Source organism: Vicugna pacos, chromosome 2 (genome assembly GCF_048564905.1).
Source record: "Vicugna pacos chromosome 2, VicPac4, whole genome shotgun sequence".
NCBI classification, from domain to species: Eukaryota; Metazoa; Chordata; class Mammalia; order Artiodactyla; family Camelidae; genus Vicugna; species Vicugna pacos.
This window is the reverse complement of record NC_132988.1, coordinates 120,514,224-120,532,525: the sequence shown is the minus strand read 5'-3', so window position 1 is coordinate 120,532,525 and position 18,302 is coordinate 120,514,224. Positions and strand designations below refer to the sequence as shown.

Sequence of the window (18,302 nt, the reverse complement as noted above, 5' to 3'; positions counted from 1 at the left end):
ACACCCTGCTATACCATCTCCTCTCCCCTCTCCACAGCCCTGGGCGTGATGCCATACCAGCCTCATCCGGGGCACAGGAAGCTGGGGCCCAGAGAGGCCAAGCCCCTGGTCAAGGTCACACAGAAGCACGTGGTGCAGCCCCGGCCACGCCATTCACCTTCATCCTTCTTAAATAAGCTGACAGTGATGAGTCACCATAAAACTCAACTTGGTCCTTTACAGCTGCTCCCAGTGCACTTCCAACAGCAGCTCCTCAGCAGGTGGGTGCGGGGGGTGCCAAGCAGAGAGAAGCAGGGGTGGCTGCTTAATGGGTGCTGGGTCTCCCTGGGGTGGTCCCGGAGCAAGACGGAGGTGGAGGCTGCACCGCACTGTGAAGAACTAAACGCCACTGGGTTGTTCAGTTGATTTTATGTTACCTGTATTTTACCTTAATTTATTATTATTTTTAAAAGGAGCACCATGAGAGGTGAGCGCAGCCCCTTGGCATCACACGCCCGGGGGGGGGACGCCCCCCCACAGCCAGCAGCCCTCACTCGGCGCACCCACCGAATTCTGCAGACCTCTGCCTTCTCCCCTAAACGAGGGGCTCCGGGGAGCGCCAGACCATGGCCAGACTACGAATCGAATGCTTAAGGACATCCTACACTGGGAACAAACGACCATTAAAAATGGGCTGAAAAGTGTAAAACAGGACTCTCAAAAACCTCCATGAAGTTCACATTATTATTAATTTTTTAATCAGAGTTACCATGTGTGTAATTTGGGAGTGTGGCTGTTCAAAGCCAGCGTTCCTAAGCAAGTCGGGATAGGTCTGTCCTTTCAGGGGACGAGAGCGCAGTGTGGCCAGGGACCACACCGCTGCCTCTCACTGACCCTCCCTCTCACAAAGTCATTCAGACGCAACAAAATCTCACCGTGCACAAGGCATCATTTACACCCTTCCTCCCCTTCCCTTAATTCATGTGACTCAAAGCAAACACTGTCAAAGGAAGCGTCATCCATCTCATGTCGACCCCACCCCCTTGCCCCCACCCAACACTGCGCTGACGCCGCGGAGAAGCCAACTTCAGCCGTGAGTTTAGGGGGAACCGCCCAGAACACCCCGCAGCCAGGAGGCACTTGCAGAGATGAGGCGACCAGTCGCCCCTGGAGTTCCTGGGAAAGAAAAGGCTTTATCCCTTTCCGGATCGACAAACAAACGGGGTCTTTTGCTCCTGCCTTGGAAGGAAGCAAGATTGTAACGCTCTCCCTAAAAAGGCCAAAGCCTGTGTCCTTCTTGACCAAAGTTGTCCTCCCGACCATGTGGGTTGATGGGGTCTCGCCTGCAGAGTCCGAGGAGACGGGGCAGCTCCCCAGGCACCCCGATCTGCACAGCCCCGCTGCAGAGAAGGTCCCCCTTTCACCATGTCCTCTGCACACAACACTGCCTTCCTCTCGCTAACCACAGGGCCACCCGACCAAGCTCGCGCTGTTTCACACATGACGCTACTGGCAGCACTAACGTAAAACTCCTGGGCTGGGACCCCGGGGGAGACAGCGGCTTCTCAACTACGCGCAGGAGTTCCGCACCGTGCAGTAAGCACCCAGGAGCCCCCCCAGCACGCAGGTAGAAGCCGGGGGTCCACGCCCCGTCGCCCGCCTCCGCACGCAGCTGCCTGCACCCCGGACGCTGGCTCACGTGCCCCTTTAACACAGCGTGGCTGCTGCCATATGGACTCCTAAAATGTATTTCTGGTTGTTTTTAACACTATAAAAAGGACATCACGCATATGTGATATTTTGAGACTGGTTTTGATTTGTCACATCCTGCGCGCTCCGTGGACAATGCCAAGGTGGCCCTGCGTGCGGAGCCAGCCCCGCAGGGTGTTCAGCGTGCCCCTCAGAGGCACCGCATTCTTTCAGGTTTTGCTGTGCAAGCAGAGCTTCCAGTCGGCTCCCCCGCGTCCCCGCTGTGTGTGCACTAGGCCTGGGAGCCATGCTGCTCTCACCAAGCGCCACAAACCTCGTGGCTTAAAACAACAGACGCATCTTAAAGTTACAGCACAGGCCTCACGGGCTGAGGTCAGGCGTCCAGGGGCTGATCCTTCCTTGCCTTTTCCAGCATCGGGAGACTCCGCTCCTCCCGCCCCGAGGCCCTCTCCATCTCCGAGGCGGGCGACGCACGCCTCCCAGACCTTCTTCCGCGGTCACAGCTCCCTCTGCCTTCGGCCCCATTCCGCTGTCGAGGATCCTGTGGTGACACTGGGCCCACGGATAATCAGGGATCTACTCACTGTCTTCAGGTCAGCTGATTAGCTGCCTGGCTCCACCTGCAACCTGGGTGCCACCTGGGCCCGGAACCTCAGATTCTCACCGGCTCCGGGACCAGGATGTGGACATCTAGCGGGTCGCAGATCCCAGGGCTGGAGGATGTCTTTGCATGGCCAGCAGGATGGGGTGAGGTGGCATCTCGCTGTGGACATAAATTGCAGCCCCAGGACCCTTGGCACGGAGTTTCCCTTCACCTGATGGCTGACCGCATGAGCAGGGTCACGACCTGGGCGCGGGTCCCACCGGCTCCGGCTGTGCACAGGGGCCCTGAACACATCGACACCGTCTTTCTAACAAAGGCGACCTTTTCCAGCTCAAGGTCCCCAACCGGCTTCTGGGCGGTGGCACATGGGGTCTGCAGTCGGGGACAGTCACACGCTGGGTGCATGTACTTCAGTCAGTGTTTTAGTCCAAAGTGTCCTGGCTCCACCATCAGCTGTGGTGCCAGCAGGTGGGCACTGTCCCCCATCTCCCGCTGGCCCAGCACCCACCGTGGTGGGTGACACAGAGTGAGTGCTCTGCAGGAAACTGGTCAGCAGAAGATGAGGAAGTCTCTTCTACACCAAGGGCAAGGCCAGACATCACGACCCCTCTGATCTTCCCATGAAAAACCCCACGTCCCCCAGCGGGAGAAGGGCCCATCTTCTCCCCTAGAAATGGGACGAACCGATGCGGGTGCAGCCCAGACTCCCGGCGTGAAGCCCTGTGCTCAAGGGCTGAAAAGACCCTAGTCGAGGGGCTCAGTCATCCTCCTCCCATCAGCCTGAGACCCGAGTTCCTGCCTGCCCGATCCCGCCAGAGTCACGCCAGCACCGGCCCTCAGGGACTGCCACAGCGCCTTCACAGGCGCAGGCCCTCTCCAGAAAGAGCGGCAGCTCCTGGTCGCTGCCTCTTTGGTCTAGATTCCCAAAGACTAGCAGGAGAGGGATGCGACACGACGCACCTGGAGCGGCATGACAGCTGCTGTCCTTGCTGCTTGTTTTCCAAGACCAGACGACAGGGCAAAAACGCAAAAGGAAGCCTTTTTTAACCCCTTGATCCGTGGCTCCTGGCGAAGCAGCCTCCCCCGGCCCCCTGCAGGCTCCGCTGGGCGGAGAGGCAGCGCGGGCGCTCGCTGGGCCTCTGCGGACCCGGCAACTGCACCCAGACCCAGGGCTCCCACGGATGGCGGCCACTCACATGGGGCTGGATCCTCGTCTTCGACTCGGGGGCAGGAAACAGGGCGTTCAGGCTCATCCCCAGCCCGCTCTTCCACAGCCAAGGCCACCAAGAGCACTAGGCCAGAGGAGCCAGCCAGACCCCACTCCGCAGTGCGGCCCCCGCAAGGGAACGTACATCACAGAAGGATCAGTGGCCCAGAACAGGGAGCAGGACCCGGAGGGCACCGCAGGGAGGGCGAAGGGCAGCGGGCAGAGCAGAGCTGGCTCTCGGGCTGCACTGCTCGTGGGGGGCGGCGACCCCCTGCGCTGTGGGCTGGGAGTTGCACCTCTGGAGGCCAGTAGAACACCCCCCTCCAAGCTGTGACAACCGAAAATGTCTCCAGACATCACCAAACGTCCCTAAGGGTCAAAGTCGCCCCTGGATTAGAGAGAGCCACGGATTAGAGGGAAAACAGGTGTCTCCAAAGAGGCGGGGTTACCTGGGGGGCCTGACCAGGGAGGAGCTGCCAGCAGAGGGCACCCAGGGTGGCGGATGTCTGAGGAACGGCTGGGAGCCCCGGGGGGGGGGGGGGCTGCAGCGGGAAGTGGGGGAGGGGACAGAGGTCAAAGGAGGTACGTGACCTTGGAGTGCCTCGGGTTTTACTCTGGCTTAGATGGGGGTCCCAGGGTTCTGAGCAGAGTCATGAGATCAGAACTGTGTGTTTAGAGGATTCCGGTTGCTGTGTTGAGAACAGCGCGGGGTGGGTGGGGGCAAGGGCGGAAGGAGGGAAACCAATCAGGGGCTCCTGAGATGACCCAGAGCGAGAAGGTGGCTTGGGAAGAAGGGAAGCGTCAGAGGGGGTCATCTCCCAGAAACATTCTTTATTACTTATTATTTTAAATTGCAGTAACATACACATAACAGAAAACCCATGTTTTCACCACTTTAAAGTATGTAGTTCGGTGGCGTTAAGTACATCCATGTTGTGCAGCCATCACCACCACCCGTGCGCAGGGCTCTTTTCATCTTGCAAAACTGAAACCCTGTCCCCACTAAGCAGTAACTCCCTGCCCGCCTCCACCGCACCCCAGCACCCACCATGCTGTTGTCTGCCTCAAGGACTTCGGCTGCTCTGAGCACCTCGTGTCAGTGGGGTCCTGCAGGATCCATTCTCCTGTGACTGGTCCCCTTCCCTCAGCAGAATGGCCTCAAGGTTCATCCACGTTGCAGCAGGCATCAGAATGTCCCTTTTTTAAGGCTGAATGATGTGTGTACATACCTCATTTTGCTACCCATCTGACCACCAGTGGACACTTGGAATAAGGCTGTTGTGAAACGCAGCAGGACATGCCTCTGGGGTTTGCTGCTGGCGGGGACGGACAGCAAGAAACAGGAGTCAGGCTGATGGTCAGGTGTGGCCTGAGCCCCTGAGGGAACCAAGGCGGGAAGTATGGAGGGGGACAGACTCACTTCCAGGAGGTGACATGGAGGTGCGGAGCAAGCAGCGCTGTCAGGGAGGCCAGCACCCCAGGCAGAGGTCAGGGCTGGAGAGACACATGTGAGCGAGGTCAGGGCACTGAGGGCTCAGAGCCGGATGCCTGTGGGATGGCCTGATATGTAAGGGAAGGAGCAGCCAGTGAGACAGGATGCCAACCCAGAGAGTGGCGTCCCAACTCCAGGGAAGACGTGCCGGGGAGGAGAGGACAGCGGTGGTCCACAGGCGGGACCGACAGCGCCGTCTCAGTGCGCTGTCAAGAGAGCTGCCTGTCAGCTCCTTTCAGGACTCTCAGACCTCACACAGGAGGGCGGTGGCCTCAACGCTGTTTAGACACAGGAGAGGTCACAGCAGGACTCAACTCTAGGGGAAAGATCCAGGACTCTGGGAGAGCCCAGGACAGGATGGGGACAACCCTGAGCAGGCAAAGGGGTGAGGTCCACGAGGAGGGGTGGGGTCCAGTGTACAAGGGGGTGAGGTCCAGTGTACAAGGGAGTGGGGTCCAGTGTACAAGGGGGTGATGTCCAGTGTACATGGGGGGTGGGGTCCAGTGTACACGGGGGTGGGGTCCAGTGTACAAGGGGGGTGATTTCCAGTGTACACGGGGGGTGAGGTCCAGTGCGCGTGGGAGACAGACCGCCTACAATGATGCACCAAGACCCCCACCCCTCTGCAGTCAGGCCTCTCCTCCATCTGCAGGTGGTTCCCTCTCCTGGCCCGGGCTGCCCACTACCTGTAGCCCACACGACTGTGTGAGTCTGGTGGGGCGCTGGCGCTGGCGCTTCTGCACCACGTCCCTCTCTTGGACCTCCAGCCCCACCCCAGAATGAAGCCCAGCACAGACTGCCGAAAGGTGGGAGGCCCCGTCGAGACAGAGGCCCAGCGGTCGCAGCACAGGGGACTCGGAGAGCCTCCCCAAACGAGCCGACGCCCCGCACTTGCGGTGGGAGCGGACTTACTCGGCGACTGCAGCCGGCTGGCCCACCGGGCCTTAGTTGGCTGGGGCGGCCGGAACAGAAGACCTCAGACCTGGGAGTTTAAACAGCAAACATTCACTTGCCACGGTCCTGGAAGCAGGAGTCCAGGGTCAAGGTGCCAGGGTAGGCGGCTCCCAGCGAGGGCCTCCCCGATCCCGTGCGCCTGGCGGGGGCAGCGCTGTCCGCTGGCTCTCCTAAGGTGGCCACCAGCCCGGGCCAGGGCCCTCCCTCACCACCTCGCCCTAAGTCCCTCCTAGAGGCCGTGCCTCCCAACCGCGCCACCGTGGGGGTCTGGGGCGTGGCGCCCTCCTAGCCGTCATGTCGTCCTGCCGCTGTAAGGGCCTCCGAGAAGCTCCTTTTGCTGCACTTTGTGTGTCGCCACAAACCGGGGCATCTGGCCTCCCCATGGCTGGGGAGGGGCCCTCGGAGTTGTCCCTAGTTACACACCCTTTTTTCTTTTTACGGAAAGTTTAAGCTGATCTGTAATGACAGAAAGCAGAGCAGCGCTGGCCTGGCAAGGGGAGGCTGGGGGAAGGGGAGCGGGGCGTGGCACCAGGGGGGCCGGGGGACTTCTGGGGCCACAGTGTCCTCACTGCGGGGACGGTTTCACAGGTGCGTTCAAAGGTCAAAACGAAAACTGTCCGCTTTAAATACGTGCTGCTTACGGCACATCGATGCCTGTCAATGGGGTTGTTTGAAAGGTTATTTTTATTGAACGTCTTACTTTCCGTTATTATTGTAGATTCATAAGAAACAGGTCAGAGGGGCCCCGTGCACCCTCACCTGCCCCTCAGCGGGGACATCCAGCAAAGCTGCAGACAAGGCGGTAACCAGGACGCTGACGGCGACGCAACCTGCCCGGCGCGGCCGTTCCCCGCTTCCGGCACCCACTGGGTGAGCGGTGCTGAGGCTCGTGTACCCCACCACGATCAAGACCCAAGCACCCTCGTGTTGGGTCTTTTTTTAAAAAGAATTCTAATTGTGGTAAAATGCACACAACATAAATTTTACCACCCTAACCCTTTTAGGGGTACAGTTTATTGGCATTAAATACCTTATGCCTCAATAAAGCCTTTTAAAAGGTTTTTTTTAAAAAAATGCAGACTGAGTGAGCAGGTGCTGGCTCTGTTCACAGGGCGCTCAGCCACAGTCCCTCTTCTAGGCCTCGCGGGATGGAGAAGACCCCTGCTGGCTTGCATCTGCTGTTCCCAGACCTCAGTCCCTCTTGGTCAGTGTCCCCCCCCCCCAAGACACATGTTGGTCAGCACGTGGTCCAGAGAGGCAGCCCCCCAGGGTCAGCATCCCCTTTAGAAGGACCTTGGAATGTCACACCGGCAGGGTGTCTGCACAGGGGGTGGGAGGTCACAGTGTCTCAGACACGCCTGCCCCTTTCTTCCACACAGGCCCTCAGCCCTGGGCCTCGGCGGGGCGGCCTCAGGGAGTGGCTCTCTAGGCAGATGGCCTTGTTCTGCGCATCCTGCAGGCCTGGGAGCCGGAAAACATGCCTGGGGACGCTCTTGGCGAAGGGCAAGTTAGGATCCCGCAGGGTCACAGGGCGGGGTCCGTGCAGCTTTCAGGTCACTCAGCTCTCCCCACACCCTGCCCCCAACCTTTGCCCTCTGAAACCAGTACTTTGGAGAGGAGCTCCGGCACCCAGATTTATCCCCCATGAGACAGTCCCCTGTGAGGCTGGGTCTCTGCCAAGGCCCCAGCCCAGCACCTGGAGCACGGTACCTACCCAGCTAATGTTTGTTGAATGAATAAATGATTACTTTAACTCTGCTGTTCTGAGATGGTTGAGAGCCTCACGGCTTTATTTCATCACACCAGACGGCTTACAGGGACACCCACAAGGAAGCCACCTCCCTCCCTCCATCTCTCTCCACAGTGAGACTCCATCCCGTGTGAACGTCTGTGTAGGGTCCCGACACGAGCTGTACCACTGCAGCTTCTCCTGCTGGCCCCTCATCAGGACAAGAGCTCACAGCAGGACTGGGCCATTGTCTGGACCCCAGCCCAGCTGAACATGAGCCATGCTGGCTCGTGCCCACGGTCACCAGGCCACGCAGAGCTGGGTTCTCCATCACTCAGACTGAAGTCTCCTCAGCGCAAGTGGAAGGAAGCGGGCCAGGCTGGAGCCACTGAGATGCACCATCAGCCACGTCCTCCCCAGAAAAGAGCCCCAGGAAGGTGCCTACAAGCCGCAGTCAGGCACAGTCAGTCTACATGGGGCCCTTCCCCACGGAGGCTGAGGGGGCCTGTGGGTGCTTTCTGGCCCCTCCACGCAAGTCTGTCGGCTCCTCCGGTGGGCACACAGCCCTGAGCCCCAAGGCTCCAGAGTTTCAGTCGTGCCAAGAACTTTCCAGAGGCCTGGGGAATGACAGCTGCGGTGAGCACATCCTTTTTTTTTAACTTGAATGCACTGAGTTCATCTACACGAAGGGCCTGGCCTGTGGGTAAGTACTGTTGTGTGTTGTTGGTCCACTGAAGAACATTTGGAAGCATCAGGTGACATGAAATGGCCTCAGAAGTCTGAAATGAGTCCCCCCGCCAAAGAAACATTTCTGTGAACTACGTGATGCATGCACACACACCCCTAGTCTCATCAGTTCGGCTATTAAAGCACAGGTGTCCGGGGAGCAGTGATTCTTCAGCAAGCAGGTGTCCCATGCGGCCGGGGAGGAGGGCCCGGGGGGCCGGCAGCCACCCCAGCCTTTGCTGGGGGAGCAGGTTCAAAGCAGTGCGTCCAAGCTGTTTATTTTGATCAACTGATGCCCTGCTTTGTCCACAAGGACCGGAGGTGGCTGCCGTCACATGTGCCCCGAGAATGGGCCAAAGGCACCACAGCGGAGCACACACAGAAATGGAAGTGTCACCTGGGGGAAGCAGGCCAGGTGCAGCCCAGGGATGACCTGCCCGGGGAGGCAGGTGTGCCGTCACGGCCCCTCCCGGCCCCCAGAATCCTGAGCTCCAAATATGAGGAGGGACTTTCCGTGTGAGGCTTAGTGGGGAGTCCTGTGGGGAGACAGCCAGTGGGAGGTGAACGCATGAAACACTCCCTGGGATGCCACCTCCACAGGCCTGGGCTGCAGGGCCCACGAAGGCCCTCATGGGCACAGATTGGGTGGCTGGCCGAGGGCTCCGCAAGTGGCCGCTGAAGATGACAATGCAGCCCTTTAGCCCCACCAGGACCCCCACCCTCAGGGCCTCCCAGAAGCTCCTGCAGGCCTGGGAGCCGGAAAACATGCCTGTTTTCCCGGTGCCAGCAGGGCCGGGGATAGGCTGGGGACCCCTGGGAAAATGGGGAGTGCCGAGGCCAGAAGACAAGGCCAACCCCGGGGCCGTGGAAGCAGATGGAATGTGCCGGAATTCCTGGCAGACATTCCTGACCCAGACCCGGCCACCTCTCTGGTCCGTCCTGCACAGTCTCGCCATCGGGCTCCATTCCCTGCTCAGCTGCCAGAACCAGGGACATAACGCTGCTTCTGTCACCTCTGAGGAGCCTCTGTCCAGGCCTCTCTAACCCGCTTTGGGGGTTGCTGGCAACCTTGGTATTCTTTGGCTGTGGAAGCATCACCTCGTCTCTGCCTCTACCTTCACACAGTCTCCTCCCTGCGTGTGTCTGTGCTCATGTCCCCTTTCCAGAAGGACCTCTGTCCTGTGGGCTCAGGGCCTACCCTGATGACAGCATTTTAAGTAGAACTCTGCAAAGATCTATCTCCAAATAAGGTCATGCACAAGGGTACAGGGGTTTGGGCTTGAAGTGTCTTTTAGGGAACAAAATCAAACCTACAAAAGCTGGTCATGCAGATCCTAAAACATCTGGGTGGCACCTGTGCCCCCAAAGCTCTCAGGATCAGGTAGGTCCTTTGCGCCCAAGCCTGCCAGCTGCAGCGCCCTCCTGCCCAGGCCTCCCGACAGCCTTCAGGACCTCCTCCCACCCCTACCCAAGCGCCCTTAGCCCTGTTCCTGTCCTCCTGAGGACGGGGCACTGCGTCCCCGCCACCTGGTTTGCGGGTGCTCAAGACGGCACAGAGCTCTTGTCTAGGAAGGATGTCACCCAGCTAAAGCCCCAGTGCCCACGCCTGCTACAGGGCAGAAGCTTCTGCCTGAGTAAGAGCCAGTTCTGGCCGGAATCCAGGGGACTGTGTCCCCTCCCCAGGACCCCAACTGTCTCAGTGTCCGAGAACCAGCAGACGCAGCCCCAGCCTGCGACGGCTCAGGGGCAACCCCGCTCTCAGCTCAGCCGTGGCCGGCTCCGGGGATCCAGTCACCACCCCCATCCCGGGCCCGCGCCGCTGCGCACAGAGCAGCGTATGGAATGGCTCTTGAGGAGCAGCCGGTCACAGTGAGGACTCACAGGGCCGGGGGCACTCCCCGTGAGCCCGGGGCTGCTGGGTGGGAGGGCATGGCCCCCTCGGGGGACCACCGGGCCTGCGAGCTCTGTCTCGGTTGACGAGCATGAAGAAGTGGGGGTCCCATCAGGACATGCTGTTCACCAGGGCTGGGCTCCCAGGACGGCTCTAGGGGGAGACGACCCCAGCCAGGGCCGCCCCCTCCACGGCCCGTTCAGAGCGGTGGAGAGGCCACCTTGGAGGGCTAGCCCCGCCCCCAAGGCCTCGGGGTCCGCTGTTCCCCTTTGCCCAGCCCCCCCCAAGGCCTCCTGGAGCCTGCGCGCACCCTCCCGGCTCCCCACGCGGCGCCTCCTGCCTGCAGCCGGCAGAGGCCGCCCGCCCGCCCCGTGCAGCCCTCCGATGCACTTGCCGGGACCTCTGCAGCCTCACTTCCTGCTCGGCCTGCACTGGGCTTTTGCTCTGCTGCCTTCTCCCCTCCCCTCCTCCCTGAACTGGAGTGCTTCCATTTTCTTTATTCTTTCTCCCCTCCTGGTCGGGGACTAACTGCTCTCCGAGGGCCCACCCTGAGTTAATTCGCACCCTCAGCTCATGGTCTGAAGTGGGCCAGCACCTCCCTCCTCACCCCGAACCTGAACGGCCGCGCGCTGCTGAGCGGGGTGCCCACGCCCCCCGTTCTGGGAGCGCCCCCGGGCAGGGCCCCCGCGCCTGCAGCCGCCCCCACGCGCGCTTCTGACTTCGCTTCTCGCCTCCCACGCCCTCCTCTGACCTTGACTTTCCTTCTGGAGAACGTTTCCCAGCTCTCCTCAGCGAGGATTTGGGGGCGTTACTTTCTGGTCTTCGTGTAAAACTCTCCTCTGCGGATGGCAGCCCAGCCGGGCCCAGGACGCCGCGCGGAGCGAGCCCCTCCGGCCGCGAAAGGGCTCCCCCTCGCCTCGCGTCGCGTCGCCGGGCTCCGCGGGCGCACCCCGCACGCTCGGCTCTGCCTGGCCCCTCTGAGCCCGTCTGGGGCTCGGGCTTTCCTGAACTCGGGAACGCTCTGCCCCAAGCTGACAGAAGTCTCCCCTCCTCTCCGGTCGAGCGTGCTGTCAGATGCGCTGTGGACACCCTCGTCCCGTCCCCTGTGTGCCCAAGCCTCTCAGGCCGCCTGCGGGGGGCCCTCCTCAGCCACCTTCCAGGTCACTGCCCCACCCTCCGCCAACGTCTAACCCATTCCTCGGGGTGGGCTGGTTTTAGCTTTGGGCTTTTAAACCCGGTGGCGGTCTTTTTCATTTCTGGGAGTTCCACTTGGCTCTTGTTTAAAAAAGGTTGGTGTTGCCCCGCGGTTCCTCCTCCACGTCCGGGCTGTTGTAAAGGATGGTTCCACTAGCCTTTGCTCTCTGCTGATTCTTGCTCAGGGAGAACCACATTCTCCTGAGTTTGGTAACTTTTTACCGTGAATTCCACCTCCGCGGTGCAGCAGGAGGGCCCCTCTGGGACGGTCCCTCTGGGACGGTCCCTCTGGGACGGTCCCTCTGGGACGGTCCCTCTGGGACGGTCCCTCTGGGACGGTTCTGCCTTTCATTCAGCCAGGTACCCAGGTGACTCTTAGCACCAACAGGGGGCGAAGTGGAGTGTAGGTTTCCCCAGCCCCCTGCCACTGGGGGCCTGGCTTTACTTGAGTCCCTCCAACCCACCCCACTGGCACTCCTCGCCTGACCCCCCAGACCCCCACCCAGTCACTGCACCCCCAGCCACCATGGTGAGGACTCCCCAGGATGCAGCATCCCCCATCCCCCACACACCAGGAGAGAGAGCTGACAGCCTGTCCCCAGACTGGAGGAGGGGGCCAGCACTGAGGGACCAAGAAGTGAGGCTGAGTGGCTTCCAGCTGGCCTCAGAACGCCAAGCCCCTTGAGAAATGTGGCCCTGCATCTTTCCACTCAGCTGCAAAACATCTTTATCATCTCAAAAAATTCTACAATTTGTAAAAACATCTCTCCAAAAATGATAAAATCCTTTTTTTTATGGCAGTGGAATTCACACAACATACAATTAACCATTTTAAAGTGCGTAATTCAGTGGTACATGGTGCATTCACGATGTCGTCCAACCATCACCAGTCTCCAGTTTGAAAACTTTCTCATTGCCCCCAAAAAGAAGCCCCGTGCCTTTTTGCTATCATTCCTCATTCCCCTCCACCGACCCCAGCAGCCACTGGTGTATTTCCTGTCTCTGTGGATTTGCCAATTCTGGACATTCCACATAAATGGAATCACACTCTATTTGTCCTTTCGTGTCTGGCTTCTTCACACTTAGCATCATGTTTTCAAGGCTCATCCACGTTGAAAAGTATGTATAGCATCCTTTTCATGGCTGAATAGTACTCCATCGTGTGCACAGACCCCATTTTTTTTACCGGTTTACTGTTGACGGACATTTGGGCTGTGCCCACCTGGTTATTCACATTGCTATGAATGTGGGTCTTCAATTCTTAAATGTATCAGACACCTAGATATTTGGTTCTTTTAGACTTTTTAATAATTACAATATCCCTAAAAACAATTGGAAACATTCTCAAAAACTGAAAAGCCAATGAAAAAAGTTCCGGCTCTAAGGACACCATCCCCACAGTGGGTGTGCTGACTCATTTTCCCCCAGGCCCCAGCCAGTGTACCCCATGGTTTGGGATGGTTTGTCAAGGAGAAAGCTTTAACTGGAGCAAACCCCACACAGCAGAGACTTACAGAGCCCCCCACGCAGAGCTCAAAGGACCCCCTCAGCCATGAAGGGAGCCCCGTGTGAAATGCCCCCAGCACCCACCCTGCCTCCACCCAACATGAAAACAAGGAGAAATGGAAGAGCTTCAAAATGCTTACTGTAAGAAAGAAAAAAACATTCCATTCATCTTAACCAACTACTCTGCATAAATTTCCATAGTATGAAATGTTCTATTCTACTTTCGCTTAATCTATTCAGATCAGTGGGGAAAAAAATCCATTCACTTTTGTCTTCTTCCTTCAGCCACTTGAATTGCCCATCAATATCTAAGTTTCTTTGCAACCCAACTGTAAAAAGTACAAAAGTAATTGTTTCACCAAATGGGAATCTTAAAGACACTGATGAGAGCTACGGTTCATTCTTGCCAAAAACACACAGCTCAGAGTGTGGGTGCTCCCACCCTGGGGTCAGACGGATCAGAGTTCAAATCCCAGCCCTTCCACTCCTGCCTGGGAAGGCTCCAGTGAGTCGTTTAACACGCCGTCCGGAGACCTCGCTCGTAAGACGGGGTGCACTAGGATCATCACAGTGTCAACAAGCACCCCCAGGCCTCAGTGCCTTAAGCAGCAGGGATCTATCCCCACGCTGTCATTTATGCCCGGCCCCCTTCCCCCGTCGCCTTCACCACTCCATGGTCCTCTACGGGGTCCAGCCAAGGATGCAGGCCACACCCACAGGAGGACGGCTCAAGAGGTCTGGGGGCCAGGCCTGCAGCCCACACTGGCTGACACTCAGCCCCCGGACTCACCTGGGAGGCGGAGGCCCAGATGGTGTGGGAGCACACAGCTGTGTCTCTGCCACTGGGAAGGCGCAGGTAACCGGCCCAATGGGACAACCGAGCGCCCCGAGTCAGGGTCTGTTCCCAGCAACTGAATACCAAAAAGACACCTCACTCTCCAAGTGGCCTTGGGTACTCCATAAAACACTCCAGGCACGGTCCTAAGTCCACACCTACCAGCCACCTGCAAGCCCCACTGATAATGGCAGGTCATTTCTCGAGCCATTACTGTGAGCCTTTGACAGAGCTGATCCCCTCAAATTCCACACAACAGACCCCATCACCCCCATCCGACAGATAGGGAAACTGGGGCACAGGCTGGGGGTGCGGTGAGGCCCCTGCAGCCCTGTCTGTGGCTTCAACCCTGTGGAGACACATAAGCCACGGCTGGCAGCAAAGACTTAGGGCAATAAACATGAGAGAAATACTGAAAACCCGTAACATTCTAGGCATTTGTTTCTCCTTGAACTGGAATCAGGTCACCGTTGCTCACCTTCGTGTGGGCGCACAGCCCGCCGCGGAAGGGCCGCACCACGCAGCGCTACCGGCTCGGGCAGGGCTCCGCACTCAAGAGCCCGCAGGCTGCCCTTCAGTCACCTGCGCTCTGGGATGTGCGTTTTTACACTTTTAAAACAAGTGCATCTGGTGTTCCGGGAATTCCTGGCAGCTCTAAGGAGAGGCACTAAAGCTCCTGAAATTCATTGTCTTTGAATGGAGGGTGGGATGAAATTGCCTAACACACTTCCTGCTGAGAGCGGGCAGCACGCGCACCGCGGCCCTGGCTCCCTCCCGCCAGGCCACCGCTGGCTGGACACGGGACCAGATATCAATTAGGCGAAGCTTCGGACTCCCTGCCCACTTAGCAGAAACTGTATCATTCATTTCCCGTAAACACCCGGCGCTGACAGTAAAGCAGACCCCTAAGTGATGACGTCAGGGTTGGCACAGAGCTGGCACAGAAACTCATGCTTGCTGCCTGTCTGCAGCTCAGCTTCTCCCCTGCCCGGCAAACACGGGGGCACAGGGCTGGGCGTGGGCGGCCCCACGCTCCCCTCCCCGCCCCCACCACAGACAGAAATGCAGCTGAGCCAGGAAATGAGACGAGAGCTGCCCACTGAGCCTCCCCGCCAGAGCTGGGGCAGGGGCTACACGCCTCCGTGACATGTGGACTCCCAGGCCCTCCTGGCTGCCCAGGCCTGACAGTGCGAGGCATTGGGAGGAAGGCTCTCTGGGGGCCACCAGACCTGGCAGCCAGGAGGCCAGGGCCCCAAGTGCCCTCTGACTTCAGGGAGAAGAGACAGGTGCCCTAGGCCAGCCACGCCCGCTCTGACTCAGCACCGCAGAGCATCCTTCCCGGACCTGCCAAGCCCTGCTCTGTGCCAGGCACCACCCGCTAGGAGAGGGAGCTTGGCGCTGGCACAGCCCATGCAGCCAGGCTTTCTAGACCACTGGCTTCCCGGGAGCTCACGTCGGAGAGAATCGTGCTCCTCCAAGGACAGCCTCAGCCGCGGCAGGGCACTCAGAATTTATCGGCTAAAACAGAACCAGTCAACAGCCGGGCTAGCAGTTAACACGAAAATCCCACGATCCGAGAACAGAGCCTCTGCCTGGCGTGGGGCCGCACACGGCACTGTGGGGACCCTGGAGCAGAGCAGGGAAGTTGAGGCGTGGGCTGCTGCCGCCCGCTCAGTGCCCAGTCCCCCACAGACCCTGGAGCAACCGGACCAGGTTGCAGGAAGACCACCCTTCTCCCTCGCCTCCACTGCCACCCCTCCAGAAGCGCTCTGGACTGGGGGGCTTGCCGACAGTGTGGCTGTGTTCCTCTGGGGCTCTGCCATCTGCATTATTACCCTTCACCCACGGCCACCATGGGGGAGCCCTATAGGGTCAGGTGGGCTGCACACCATCTGGGTACAATGAGGGCAGTACAGACACAGACCAGGACTTTCCCCTGCCCTGGAGCCCACCAATTTAACACCTGAGGACTCCCAACTGCCACTGCACTTTAGGGTGTGCCCCCCTCCCCCTGGCAGTCAAAGTACAGAGTGACGGCCCCTGACCCCAACCGGCAGCTGCACGCCCATGGCCGGGTGGGCTGGGGCTCTGGAAACAGCCACAGTGGGAAGTTCCACAGCCCCCACCTGCCTGATCTCAACTTCACCAAGATCAAAGGGTTCTTCTTTCAGGAAGCACACACACCCAGCAGGTTACTCCGGCTTCTCTTTGAGAAGGAGGCTAGTTCATCCCTAATCTGAATCCAGAATATTGACAGTTTCCAGATGAGCATCACTCAGTGAAGCACTGTACTTGGAAGGAATGTCTCCCCGAAAAGAAGGGGCACGAGGAAAGTTACTAAGCCACACCCCAGAAATGGTTTGGAATGACAAGAGTTCCACATGGGGTGCGTGGCTGAGCATAACCACTCACCACATGGTAACCTCCATACATCTGGGCAACACCACCTACATACTGATCGAGTCTTCCTCAAAAATGGAAAACACAAATTCACCCCGGACCATCACTAACATGCTCTTTGATGATGGCCAAGAAGACCCCATGGGGTCCAGTCCAGGTCCCCCTTCCCCCACGCCAAGATTTCACCCCTCAGCACTGTCACCCGTCACCCAGGATCAACAAGAAAGCTATAAGCCAGCATGAAACACAAATTTTGATATTTTTGTGTCAAGTGAAGACATCCGCTATCCAAAATGTTTCACCTTCTTAAAGTCAACTCCTTCTGAACGAAAGCAAAGAGACTTAGAAATCCTGGACATTTTCCATGAAAAAAATCATAATAGTGTTTAAAAGACTGCCTTAAAGGAAATAAAAGGGAGGAAGAGTGCAAATTCATTTTAATGTTAAACTACTGTACACATCAGGCTGGTTCGTCTGTTACTCAGCTTAGGTAGTTATTCGTGACTCGAACAGCGAAAATTTTAAATGTCATATAAGAGTATTTTAAAGTTTTTTCAAATATTTTTTAAAACTACAAGAACAATGAGTTTTTTGGTTTCAGAATGTTTCCCACTGAGTTGTGATGAACGAAAGCTCAGTGCTCAGTATTAAACCAAATCAGGGATTAAATCAAGAATTCAGTTTGAATTGTACATCTATCCAAACACAACAGTGGAAAAAAATCTGAACTGCAGGCAACAGTCTCTCTTAGACACATCCTCCCGCAGCTAACATATAACACTTCAACTCCTCCAGGCCCGGAGACCTCCCAGAACTGACTTGTGCTCACTTGGGCCAAAACGTATTAAATTACATAGGGAGGGGAAGTGCAAAAATCCATCCACAATCTGAGGCAAAAACACGAGTTTCGATTTGAAAAATGAAAAGCTATTGGGGTGACAATCTACTCCAACACTTGAAGCAATCAAGATATTTCACCCCAAAGACAGATGTCCAACAAGGGGTGGCCCACGCTCAGGCTGACCGCAGGACAAACACTGCGGTTGGACACAAAGTTCTCAGATGGAGATGTGTCTTGAGTCCAGGGGTCAGACAACAAGCCAAGAGATGACAGCGAAGGAAGGGAGAGGACCAGATGAAACCCTGTCTCCTCCCTTCTCCTAACGCACACAGCTTTCTGCTGAATTGCTGGGACTGGCTGACTCACCAACTCTCTGCCTCACCCTGGTCAGCGCCTGGAGCTGGCTTTGGAGGGGCAGTGGCCTGAGACAGGGGAAATTAGGGACGTGGTTCTCAATTCTGGGGCACAATCTCCAGGGCAGTATCATTTTCCACTTTTAAAGACTTTTCCCAAAACTGAAACTGGCAGGGCCACTGAAATTACTCAATTATAGATGAAACAGAGGCCACGCTGCTCTTCCTTCCCTTCCAACAATGTGATACAGCCCGGCGACGCTGGAAACAAGGCCCCTTCCACAGCCACGTCTGGAAAGAGTCATCGCAGCCTCAGGAACCTTGACAGATGTGCTTTCAGAGACACCAGAACGCTACATGATACATTTCTCTGCTGGCCTCACCCTGTATCTGAAAAAATCATGCTGCTGCCCACCCCAAAATGACCTTTTGACAAGTAGACTTGGGTTCTCCTTAACTGGTGACAGAAGTCACACAAACAAAAAGCCACTCCTTGGACAGCTGTCCCATGCAGAGGCTGCCACCCTCCCCTGGCAACCTACACAGCACCAGCAGGCAGGACGAGAGCAGCCTCGGGGGACTGCAGGGAGGAGAGGGCTGGGCAGAAGGCAGCCCAGGGCTGGGAGGCCCCACACACAGGCAGTGCCAGGAAGCACCAGGGTCACACCAAGACAGTAGCTGCTGCAAGACCAGGAGATGGGGAGGAAGGAGGAGGGCTGCACAGCTGCACCAAGCCGGAAGGAATCCGAAAATCCAGATCCCCTCTGGGCAAGGCCAAGGCCGAGCAGGGGGCAGCCCCAGGCATCCTAAGCCCTCAGCCCATCACTGGGAAAACTCTCCCACCCCAAAGGCAAGACGCAGGAGCACTGCGGGTCCCTGAA

General features: G+C 57.9%; 1 protein-coding gene and 1 long non-coding RNA gene across 2 annotated transcripts in view; both read right to left on the bottom strand.

Moving 5' to 3' along the window:
- Positions 1-18,302, bottom strand: part of ZFYVE28 (zinc finger FYVE-type containing 28) — an 87,881-nt gene that overhangs the window by 67,908 nt on the left and 1,671 nt on the right. The gene's annotated exons all lie outside the window — the stretch shown is intronic.
- LOC140700648 (uncharacterized) lies at positions 1,775-2,867 on the bottom strand. The gene is made up of 2 exons (XR_012079122.1): positions 2,354-2,867; positions 1,775-2,241 (listed from the first exon to the last, which is right to left on the bottom strand). It is a non-coding gene; the product is annotated as an uncharacterized lncRNA (long non-coding RNA).